Source organism: Scleropages formosus, chromosome 19, assembly GCF_900964775.1.
Source record: "Scleropages formosus chromosome 19, fSclFor1.1, whole genome shotgun sequence".
Taxonomy (NCBI): Eukaryota; Metazoa; Chordata; class Actinopteri; order Osteoglossiformes; family Osteoglossidae; genus Scleropages; species Scleropages formosus.
In genome coordinates this window covers 18810516-18822960 of record NC_041824.1, presented here as the reverse complement: position 1 = coordinate 18822960, position 12445 = coordinate 18810516, and the positions used below count along the sequence as shown (strand labels likewise).

Below are 12445 nucleotides of genomic sequence, written 5' to 3'. Positions count from 1 at the left end.
TTCATCCATTAGCTGCCATGGGGAACATCGCGGGAATCCTTGCAAAGCAGAAAGAAAAAAACCTTCCAGAGAAACGAGGAGCTGTTTCAGTTTACATTGCTTGTCAGGAGCAAAAGGCTTACGTCGGGGTGTTTGCTGTGTGTGACTATGTCCCTCTTCTTTGCCTGATGCCATCAGCACTGACGGGCTGAAGGACCGACCACCTTGTCACCACAGCTGCTCCTCTCCTGCTGCCAGACTCCCCCTGTTCTCTTCACTGCTACTGCACACTTTGCCTCCAGCATGGACATTCAGTACCGTTAATTTAGCAAGTAATTACTTTGCCTTTTTTTTCCTTTTAACAGGTCGAAACAATACAAGTAACCAATAAAATTTGTTTCTAGTAATAAATATCCTAGTATAGCGGTCAGGTAAATGCATATTTCATGACAAATGTAATTGAGTATGTCTGGTTATGCATAGTTTGGATGAACGCTCACTGAGTGGACAAGAGTAAAAAATGGAAAAATAAGGGGTTTTTAAAAATGAGAAATCGAAAAAAAAAAATTAAAAATTAATTTTAACTAGAAGAGACAGTGAAGAAACAGGAGAAGTAAAATCCTATAATCATATATTAAGTAATTTTAGTTTTACTTATTTACCATTAACCTTATGAAATGGTTATTCATCTATATTTGACTACAAATTACTAGAAAACGGTTTGTTCTTTTATGCTGTATTAAAGCCTGTTGCCTCACTGTGTAATAAAAAGGGATTTCCTGAAAGATGTAACTTAATAGAAGGTGTTTCATCTTTTAATTTATTAAAGAAGAATTATTAATCACCGCATATGTGGCTTCTCCAAAGGCACTGAGACGTTGGGGAAAGCAACAGTTTGTAATTGGCCTCTTATAAAGCTTTGTTGAAAATCATTCCACACCATCTATCCAGAAACCAATTTACTGAGCTTTACATGTGATACAATATTACGGGTTACGTGATCTACGGAAATCAGGGAACAGTCAGAGGCTCAGAGTTAAACTCGTGTTCAGGTTACCGGCTCAATTTCATGGCTCTGAGTAATAAGGAAAGAATTTTAGTATTAATCAATTGTGCAGCTTTCTTTCATATCGGAAGAAGCACATTGCAGAGTTTTATTCTATTATCATTCCTCCAGCACCAGCCATGTGCAGATTTAGAGCAGCTGTAGTTCAAAGGAACCACGATCATCTTGTCCCTATTGGTCTGTGATCAGTATGATTTAGGTTCAGAGTATGACCTGATGTCGCACAGGCATGTAATCCGCCATGTATTTGCACAGGTGAGGCTGTTTCGCTACACCAGAACAGGAATTACCTCCCCAGCCTGTGAGCTGCTTTTCAGCTTGGAGAAAAGCAATGCAAGTTGGACCTTATAATATTATAATTACTGTCTTTTCATTTCTTACCTGTCATTTTGGTCCTAAGGGACTTACAGTTTTCATCCATTTACACAGCTGGATATTTCACTTGAAGAAATTCAGATCAAGTAATCTTTTCTTAAAATGTTAAACAGACCCAACACTACTCCTCCTAGCAGAATCTGAACTGTCTAACCTCATGTTACAAATTCACAGCTTTAACCATACCCTGATATCCTTTTCACGGTACAACCATTTCATTATAATGCAATCTATCAATATACAAATGATGCAGCAAACAGGCAAGAAAAAATTTACAGTCACAATAAAGAAAGAACAGCAAGTTCTTTTTAACATATGCCCCCATTTTAATGTTCTGAACTTATCAATGTTACATTCTCATTTGAATGTATAAATTTAGCAAACTGTAGAATAATTGAGGGGGGTGCGGCTGGTTTGGCCGGGTCCCACTCTCTGGTGGGTCTGGGGTTCGAGTCCTGCTCGGGGTGCCTCACGACAGACTGGCATCCCATCCTTGGTGTGTCCCCGCCCCCCTCAGCCTCGCGCCCTGAAGCGGGCTAAGCTCCGGCTCGCCGCGACGTCCAAACCTTGCCTGCAGGTGACCTTTCAATAAATTTGTATCAGACTCTCTGCCACGATCATCTTATGCTTTTGCTGTCTCTCTTCTACTGGCAGCTACTTGATACTGTGTGCCAGAAAAACAGTAGTGTCTGACAACAAAATGTGATTTTGTCTGTCATTAAAGCTCGTCATCTGTTTTTAAACACATTTTAGTAAACCTTCAGTTATTCTACACACACCGGCTGAAACCGTTTGTCCCAAGCAGGAGTCGCGGCGAGCCGGAACCTAACCCGGCAACACAGGGCGCAAGGCTGGAGGAGGAGGGGACACACTCAGGACGGGACGCCAGTCCATCGCAAGGCACCCCAAGCAGGACTCAAGCCCCAGGCCCACCAGAGAGCAGGACCCGGCCAAACCCGCTGCGCCATCGTGCTCCCCCCTGACCACTCTATAAACTCCTGAAGCTATTTCAAAATTTGGCCCAGAGTGGAATCCATATGTAATTGGTATCAAAACATGATGAAGCCATGGACGCCGTATTTCAAGCAGCATCATGGTAGCTTAGGTACCAAAAAAATCCTCACACCTTTAACATTCTTCTGAGCTATATTTTATGTCTTACAGTTCACAGAACTTCATTTAGCTCTGCTAATCCATCCTAATTACTTCAGCCCTTTGCCTGTAATCTAAGTAATTAAGTGAGTGTCTTGCTGGCTGCGTCCACCTGCGGATGATTAAGGAAGTGGTCCTGGGAGAAGGTGGCATCTGACTAATCATTTGTACAGGTGTCATGCTGTTTATTCTGGGATTTTTTTACAGTTCTTTTTGCTGACCCCAGACAGGTTTTGTGACCTGTGACAGTTGTTCAGCTTCTGTTGTCAGACTTTGTTTCTCTTAGTCCACATATGTTCACTTGGATTAGTCAGAAAAATACCTTCATGCGTCCTTCATACTCTGGTTTAGTAATAAGGCACGTGCTTATTGCCGAGAATGTCTATATCTACCTGAATGTGGACCACCTGATTTGAAAGGTGAGGTAGATGTACCGTTAACAAAGTACTAATCACATACAATTAGGCGAAACCCCCTTTAGCAGCAGATTTGATTTACAGCTTGGTTTTCACTTAAGCAAAATAAATTCTCTTAATATTTTCCATAGATCTGATCTCCGGATGCCAGAATAAAATTATCATCAACAACAACAATTTTTAGTTCCAAAGCTTTTTCCCTAAATAAAATACTGAGGAAAAGGGATCAAACATGAAAGACTCCTGGTGGTACCATCATTATAGCGCTGGCATGGAAATGAGAGACGGAAGTGTGCCGAGCAGTCGTGACGTGGGAGGTGAATTAATGCAGTGTGCAGCTCTCTGTTGAGCTCTACCTACTAGGAGGGGAGAAAGTCGGGAGAACTGCTTGGAGGTGGGGGGTGGAGGTTGCAGGACCTGTGGCTTTTCAGGAGAGAGCCGTCAGCCTCCAGCAACCACAGGGATGCCTGCACTGCAGCCTCCAAACAGGCCCACTTTCTTCAAAATTCTCGCATACTTGTTGGCCCACAAAATATATGCAAAGATAAGACAGATTCCTGAAGCTTAGCCTCTATAATGTTACTGTGCTGTTATATTTTTCCACACCATTCAGCAACACACTAATTCGCTGCTCTTTGGTGAAAGTAACTATCTCTGACCCCTGAGGACAGCTGGGGGATTTTGAGGTATCCCTCAAATCCTTGATCTCTGTGCTTTGCAGTTGCGTTTAAAATCCTTTGGAAGATCATCCCATTTATAAGAATATACCCGTGTTTGATGTTATTGTTTTGTTTTTTGGGCATATTTTACATCTGCAGAAAATACGGTTTCATGGCTCCACATCAAAGAGAAAGAAAATATAAGTCATGAGACTTAGCATGTAATTCATTTGTATGTTAGTCAAAATAGGACATTTGATATTATAATTTGCTGTATTTTTCACATAGAATTACATATATCGGAGAATTCCGGGTAAAGTTTGTGGGGGGTTACAGTTAGTACTACACACAGTGCTATGCATTACTGGAACTGCAGCTACTTAAAACCACAAATCTGAACAAATGTATTGCAGTTGCAAGCAACTCTGTAACTCTTGATGACCACTGCAATGCAGGACTATTTTGCCTTTTTTATCCTTTTTTAATTTGCCACTGTAAGCCCCCTCAAGGCAATCATGCTGGAGAGACAGTTTAATGTGGTAATAATGTCCTCATTACCAGCTAAGAGCAGAGAATGTGAGAAAGGATTAAATTATATATCACTCACATGTATACATTAACATGTGCATGTATATAGATTTCCTCTGAATTCCACAGATCATTTGACTTTGCACTGGAAGAACTTTATAGTGACACATCCAAAGCTGAATTCCATTCTAATCCCAGGCATAATTACCCCCTAGCCCTATCTTCCTTTCCCCATCATGATTTCTAGATTGTCTGCTCCTTCCAGTTTGGCAAAGCTAAGACACTCATGAATAAAACTAAATTTTCTCCCTCTTCGATAAAGCAAGAACTGTCTTTAAAAAGGTAAAGATCATTACTCCAAATTAACTGTAGGACCCTACCCCTCACTACCCAGCTCCTTAAAACCCACCCCAGTTAACTCACACATAGAAGTAGCACTAGATCCATCTTGACCCTTGGCCTTTAGAGTCATGAACCACCTCCTTGAGTCACTGAGAATAAAACACTTTCACACTCTCTCACAGTCCTTTGTGGGTTTATTTAACATTATTTAAATGTGCCAGTCATAAGCAGCTTTTGAAAATGTAAGATGTTTTTCATCTGTTTTTGGATTTCCATTTCAGGGCTTCAAGGTGACTGATTTCCATCCTCTGTCTATTAAAATGCCATTACAGGCATCTCTGCTGGAAGACACAAATGAGATTTTTTTTTTTTTGCTTGCTTCAGACTGATTTAAAGGTAAAAGCAGTACAAGGAATGCCTAGCACTTAAAAAGGCATTTTAACACAGTGGCACTTTACATCAGAATACATAGTACATAGCAGCCTGCTATCACAAGTCAAGGAGCAAACAATATTTCACCTTTAAAAGTTTACCATTTAGTAAACAAGCAGTTGCCCAGAACACTTAAAATGAAAACAGTTTCCACTCTCGCTGTTCAAATGTACTATAATCAGTGTTATACTGTCAGACATGCACAAAGACTAGACTGTGCACCACCCGATGGACAAAAGCCCTTGAATCCCAGGAGTGGAAGAAAGAAGAGCAACAGGATTGGGGTTCAGCCTACTCCCCAGCAATGTTGGGCTATGCTGTTGCTGCGGGTACTGCAGTCACATCTGGAGATGCTGGCGATGGAGAATGGCTAATGTGGGGCACAGACATCTGAGGGGCTGGGCCTTGGTGACAGAGGGCTGTGAGTACCTGGATCTCACAGCCCAAGGGGGTCACATTGTTGATGCCACCAGCTTTCCTTCTGAAGCTGGGACAGTTCCCCTGCCAGGTGTTTGTTTCCTCTCATCTCTCCCACAAACCACCGTGTAAAGGACAGGTTCATTCAGGCGACAAGTCCCGGATCCTATGTACCTAGGGGGACAACTGGTCAACGCCAGAGGGGCTTCCTCCGGAGGGTGTCCCTATCCTCAAATTGGGTCAAGAGAAGGTCCTAGAGTTGCTCACGTGGGACTTCTGAGTACAGAAAGAGGAGGTCATGGAAGACTAACCTTAAGTGGGATGATTGGATGTTGTCCTGTGCTGGAGTGGGATCTAGCAGAAGTCTCTGTGAAGTCAGAGGGGTAGCTGACCAGCGTCACTGAGCCAGAGCAACCAAAGAAAAACTGACAACTTTGACCTCCTACCTGCTCAGCTGGGATTTCCAGGTAGGCCTGGAACTGAAAGGGGGGTGGGGGCAAGAGTACAGTAACACCTTAATGTGGTGCCCTAGGAGTGGTAACTTTTTTTATTTGTTTGTGAATGCTTTACGTCTTGTTTTGTTCTTGCCTGTGTCTCTCTTCCTTTGTGAAACCCTGCTGTCCGGTGTCATTAGCCTACCCATGTGGCTGCCTCTACCCCACAGCTGGCCATAGAATGTCAGATTGCATTACTTCCACCAGTTCATGTATCAGCAATTTATATGCAAAGGGATGGTGTGATTAAATACAGTGAAACTGGTTATGAGTTAACGCTGACAAACATGCCAACATTATTTAGTTGCTTGCTCACCAGCTCAAAAGCAACGTCAGATTAAGTACCATTATTCCTGTGTGCATTGACCTGGACGTCATACATCTTGAGTTTGTGTATGCAAATCCTTTTTAGCCCCTAGCCATCAGGAAAAAAGCAATGAAATACTGGCACGGAATACTATTGAGTTTTGGCACAGCTACCGAGTTTGTTGCTATATGCTGTTTAAATGTTCACTTTAATGGAATATAGACATTTCCTAGAGATGCATTAAATTCAGTACAAATGGACAACCACCAATAAAATGATGACAAGACTGTTGATTTTGACTATATCCAACTTTCTTTAGAAACTGGAAAAATCAGTAGGCTTTTGACAATTGTAACAAATGGAAACATTCTTGCTGTATACTCTTTAAGTAAGCAAATACCAGAAATAGTCATACTGAAATTAATAGCTCTGTCAACCACAGGTGCATTTCAAGGGAGCAACAGAAAGTAATTGTGTTCATAGTGAAGAGCACAGCACTTTTTGCTCACCATGAGAACACTGTCCAATGCTAGAGAAGATATGCCAGATACACAAGTACCGTATCCCTGGGTTATCTGTCCAAGCAGAGCATTTTTTTTTTTTTTTTATCAGTGAACTGTGTCCATAGAACCTAAAGACTCTTTGGTGGGTGGAAGGCAATGTGATATAGGGCATGAATAAGTATGGTCAGCAAAGTCCTGCCCTGGTCAGCTTACAGCTGATCTTCCCTGTTTACTGTTTAAAAAGAGGGTTCATTTTAAGATCACAAATTAGAATATCATATAGCCTAAACAGCACCTTTGCATGCCTCTGTCTTGAATACTATTTAAACATCCTCCTGTAATTAAGATTACAGATGTTTATAGTTGTAACATGGACATGTTTCTCTGTAAAAAAAAAAAAAACACAATAGAATGGAGCACAGCAGGTAACACTGGTGATTGGGGCAGTGGTTTTGGATCTGGGGTTTGATCCCCGCTCATTGTAGAGTCTGCATGTTTTCATATTTACATGTGTTCCCCCCGCCACAGTCCAAAGACATGCAAAAGTAAGCCACTTTTATACACTGCCTTAACCAGGAAACTACAAGAGTTGTCACCATGACATGCCTGACTCAACAGTACTTACCCTTACCTAAAGATGATGTTGAATCCATATCTATAAGACATGGCAGAAAGTTACAGTCCTTCAGTGTAGAATGATGACTGTATTCAGAGGTCAGTGGTTATGTGCAATTAAGAGAGGGGGCTCTTATGTAGGCCACCCTAGGCTCCACTTGGAACCCATATGCATCTGGGTAAAGATGTGTCAGAAGGGGAGGTACTCTTTGGGTTTAATATTTCATACTCCTTTCAGCTTAACTTGCAGAAACTAGAAATGTAGAGATGAGACTGACAGTTTTGGGGAATGGCAGAGGAGGCAGTCTGACATACCACGCGGGGCTGTTTGTGCTCACCACGTCTTCCCTTCACAATTAAACATAACAAGCCAGCATTTCAAAGTCACACAGGAAAATTGGGTCGGGTCCTCCGCACCCACCTTTCTCTCCATTTTCAAAATTCTTGACATTGACACACAGCGACTGCTTACTTTTCAGTCTTTAAATAACCAGGCAGTTACACCTGTGAAAATCTTTGAAGTTCAAAAGCAGGAGACAATGTACCTCCAGTGTGAAATCTATATTTCTACAGCTTCTGGGCAACAGAGATTCATAGAAAATAAACTGTAATAGACCTATATTCAAAGCCAACTGCACATATTTTACTTGATGTGAAATGTACAAATGTTTCTCAGAAACCAGACTGCAACATTTGATACTGTAACATTAAATAATCAATGTATATAATGTTTATTTTACATGTGCTGGTTTCAGTATTGTTTCCAAAAAGAATTTTTTTAATATGTAGCTCTGCAGACACAACAGCTGATACTACTGGCAGCAGCATTTTTCACACCCTACCTGAAGTACATGTATGACATCCTCTTAAACAGTTCTCACACAGACATACTTACTAATAGACAGCAGCAGGCTTAAATGTCTACAGCAATGTACTCACAGGTATTTAACACTGCCAACCACTGGATTCTCCTCTCCTTTCTTGGTAAGCTTGACATGAAAAGAACAGTCTTGAAATGGTTTGAGTCCTACCATTCAAACGTATCCTGCTAAGTTGTCTGGCAGGGCACACATCCATCTTCTCAGCCTCTCTCAACTAGTGTCCCACAGGGCTCAGTACTGGGCCCCCTACTCTTCTCTATCTACACCTCTTCCCTTGGCCTAGTTATCACTTCTCATTGATTCAATTACCATCGCTACGCTGATGAAACCCAGCTCTTCCTCTGATTTAAATCTGGAGCAAAAGACATTTCCTTGCGCATCACTGCCTGCCTATGTGACATCTCAGCTTGGATGTCTGATCACCACTTACAACTGAACCTTTCCAAAACAGAGATCCAGCTGGCCTGTTTTCCTGTCATGAACTCTCTATCAAGCTGGACAACTCACTGATTTTGAATACCTCCTCGGCTAAGAGTCTGGGAGTGATGATTGACTCAAGTCTGTCTCTCTCTCAGCACATCCAGGCCATGGTGATTTCCCACCTTGATTACTGCAGCTTTCTCCTGTCTGGCCTTCCAGTTAATACCATCAAATCTCTACAGCTAATACAGAATGTTCCAGCACGACTTGTGGTTGACCTGCTGAAGCGATCTCACGTTATCTCCCCTCCTCGTCTCTCTGCATTTGCTTTCTATAGCTGCTAGATTAAATTCGAGACTGTGGTTATGGCCAGCAAAAGCATAAATGGATCTGCTCCCAAATATCTACAAGACCTGATCATCCGTTACACCCCAACCAGACTGCTACACTCCTCCACCACTGCCTGCTGGGTGGTCCCATGCAAAAAAGGTCCAAAAGCACAAAGGTTTTCAGTTCTGGCTCCGATACGATGGAATGACCTCCCCCTCTTACTAAAACCTGCTGAAATTCTGTCTACATTTAATAAGGGTCTTAAAACTCATCTCTTCCAGACTCACTTCTCCCATGATCTTTTAAGTTCATGGAATGTGTAAATGTTTATGCTCTATAACTTTGAGATCATAACTGTTGAATAATGAATAAACTTTCATGCAGCTACTCATGCAATGCAAATGTTAAATTTAAAAAAAGAGAAACCTTTATGCAGCTACTCATGTGATCTACAATAGGTGGAAAGTAACAAACTAAATGTGCTTTAGAATCACGCATTTGCACTTAAGTCTCTCTTTCTGCTGACATAACGTACACATTGTGTGTTCTGTGAGATGTATGTCACTTTGGAGAAAAGTGTCTGCTAAATTAATAAATGTAAATGTAAATTTAGGCTGAAGAATTAACACGTGTGTCTATTTAAGGATCAAAATGCATGGTAAATATTCATTCCATCATGACACTTAAGTGTCTGGGACATGGGGACAGGCTGGTGGGCCCTACCACTGTTCCACCATCCCAGGATCAGAAGTTTCAAAGATTGCATAACAGATCCAGGACAAGAGGCCAAAGGCCTAAGCTGAGCTCATCGCACCCCCCACAGAAGAAATGGGCAGTAGATCATGACACCAGAGTCTGGATTTGTAAGAATGGCATCCTCATGGCAGATTTCGCTTATGTCCCTGCCGTTTCTAGAACAGAGAAGAATTTGCTACTCGGCAACAGTTAGTGCAGTCATTAATGAAAGTGTTGTAATGTAAACGTTGCCTGTTCAAGTCCCTCTTCTATATCCTGAAACATGGTACTCAGCATGTTCCAGTGAAACATCTAATGGTAGTAACGGTTTAATAATAACACACCCTCACTTTTGCTAACTGCTTGTCTTTGTCAGGCTCGCAACAGCCCAGAGCATAACCTGGAAGGATTGAGTAATAAGCAAGGATTGTGAGAGGAAACTTTTGTACACACAGAGAGAACACTGAAACTGCAGTGAGACTTAACTGGGTTCAAACCTATGCCCAACCCACCAAGCTCTGTAAGACAGTATTACCGTCTGCTGTGCCACCATGCCACACAAAAATAGAACAAATAAAATTAATAGTGTATATGCTGCCACATAAAACATAAAGGGGCTTTCAGATTTTTCAATATAATTGTTGAAGGGAAAACAAGCGTTTGAGCGTTTAAACTCATGTGGACACAATTTACGATTCTAACCTGGTGTCTCCGTTTAGAACGAGCTCACATGCTTGCATCTATTATTCATGCATTTAGATCTCAACACAGCACATCAATTTACGCAGCAACAGGAGTATTTACAGAGGAGTTCAATTAACAGCTGCAAGAAATAAGGTCAGATCACGGCAGCTTACAAAATGGATATTGAATTTGAGACCAGAGTAATCTATTCACCCAAACTCATCTTTTCACCAAATTAAAGCAACACCATCACTTCACAAAGTGCTGTAGGCTTGGGGGTGACAGTTTTGGTCTGGAATGACAATATTGCTATATTCAATAGATTTTGTCTTCTGCAGTACTCTTTCCCAACATCACCCCACCACAAATACCACAAGATCATCATAAGGTGATATGGATTTGTCCAAAACTTCAAAATTAAAATCAGTAATGACAGAAAGAATATTCAGTAGCAGATGTGAAGTGCTTCCATTTCATGTAGAGATTCAGTGTTGGGGTCCAATCCATTACCCTTCATTTCACTGTACAATTTACATTTATTTATTTAGCACATGGGGTGCGGTGGCGCAGTGAGTTGGACCGCAGTCCTGCTCTCTGGTGGGTCTGGGGTTCAAGTCCTGCTTGGGGTGCCTTGCGATGGACTGGTGTCCTGTCCTGGGTGTGTGCCCTCCCCCTCCGGCCTTACGTCCTGTGTTGCTGGGTAGGCTCCGTGACCCCGTGAGGGACAAGCGATTCTGTGTGTGTGTGTGTGTGTGTGTGTGTGTGTGTGTGTGTGTGTGTGTGTGTGTGTGTGTGTGTGTGTGTGTTTAGCACACTTTCCTCCAAAGTGACTTCCAATGAACTCTATGTAGTGTTATCAGCCCACACACCTTATTCACCAAGGTGACTTACACTGCTAGATACACTACTTACAATGGGTCACTCATCCATACATCAGTGAAATACACTCTCTCTGTCACTCTCACTCTATGGGTGGATCTGAACAGCATGTCTTTGGATGGAAACCCATGCAGACATGGGGAGAACATGCAAACTCCACACAGACTGAGTGGGGATCAAATCCATGTCCTATCAGATGACCCAGGCATTGTGAAACAGCAGCGCTAATCACTGTGCCACCATGCCACCTATACAATACTGATAAAACAAACAGACTGCAGTCACATGAACGCACAGTGAATGATCACTTTCACAGAAAGGAACCCTAATCTTCTGGAACATGAAGGCAGCAGGTGTGAAAGATTTGCTTTTAAGTGATGTCTGGCTAAGTGACCCCAAGTGGCTTGTTGAAGTAAAACAATGTTAGGCCTTTTAATGGACATGGATTATTTGCCAATAGCATCACATGTCATCAAATCCCTATCATCGTACAGGACGCAATGATTTCAACAACATTAACTCAAATTTCTTTCAAAGTGGAAGCACTGCTGTCATTTGTGACAGGAACAAAAAAGGAGTTTCTAAACTACTGTGACATCTGCAAACAGACAGGACCTCCAAAGATCACCTAATAACTGTGGGTAGCAGAACACATGGCATTCTTAAGGGCACCAGTAAGGAGATGGTTGCATCCAACAATGACAGTTCAGTCTTCCTTTATAATATCTAGATGACTGTGTGATTGACTGGACAAGACAGCCCCACGGTGCAAGCCTTAGTCCGTTTCCTGGTCCCATGGTTGAGTGCATTAGACGTTAAAAGCATCAGGAGTAGGGCCAAGTCTAATCTGTTTGTTTTGATGCACCATTCCGGAGGCTGAATTTCTATTCAGAAGAGCAAGGGAGTGGGAACACAATTGTCTCAACTTTTTTTCAGCCCATTTTAGTAGCTTGGCAACTCCTCCCTCATCCATCCACCGATCACGCTGACAACCTATTCCTTTACTCAGAGTTCCCAAATCCAACCCAAGGTTATGAACAATATGTTTTTTTAAAAAAAGTGCACTGGAACAGAGGTGCAGATAAGACTTCTGCATTAGCATTAAAAAGAGAGCATTAGTTTCATAATTGTTTGTGAGAACAGTTTTCACCATTGTTCAGAGTAACTGAGCATAATTGGACCATCCGTGCAGGAGTTCAAAATTGTGGTCCGAGAGAGGGAAAGACACATC

General features: G+C 42.0%; 1 protein-coding gene across 2 annotated transcripts in view; it reads right to left on the bottom strand.

The window, feature by feature from the left end:
- grm4 (glutamate receptor, metabotropic 4) overlaps window positions 1-12445 on the bottom strand; it is a 244553-nt gene that overhangs the window by 172714 nt on the left and 59394 nt on the right. The window lies entirely within an intron of this gene.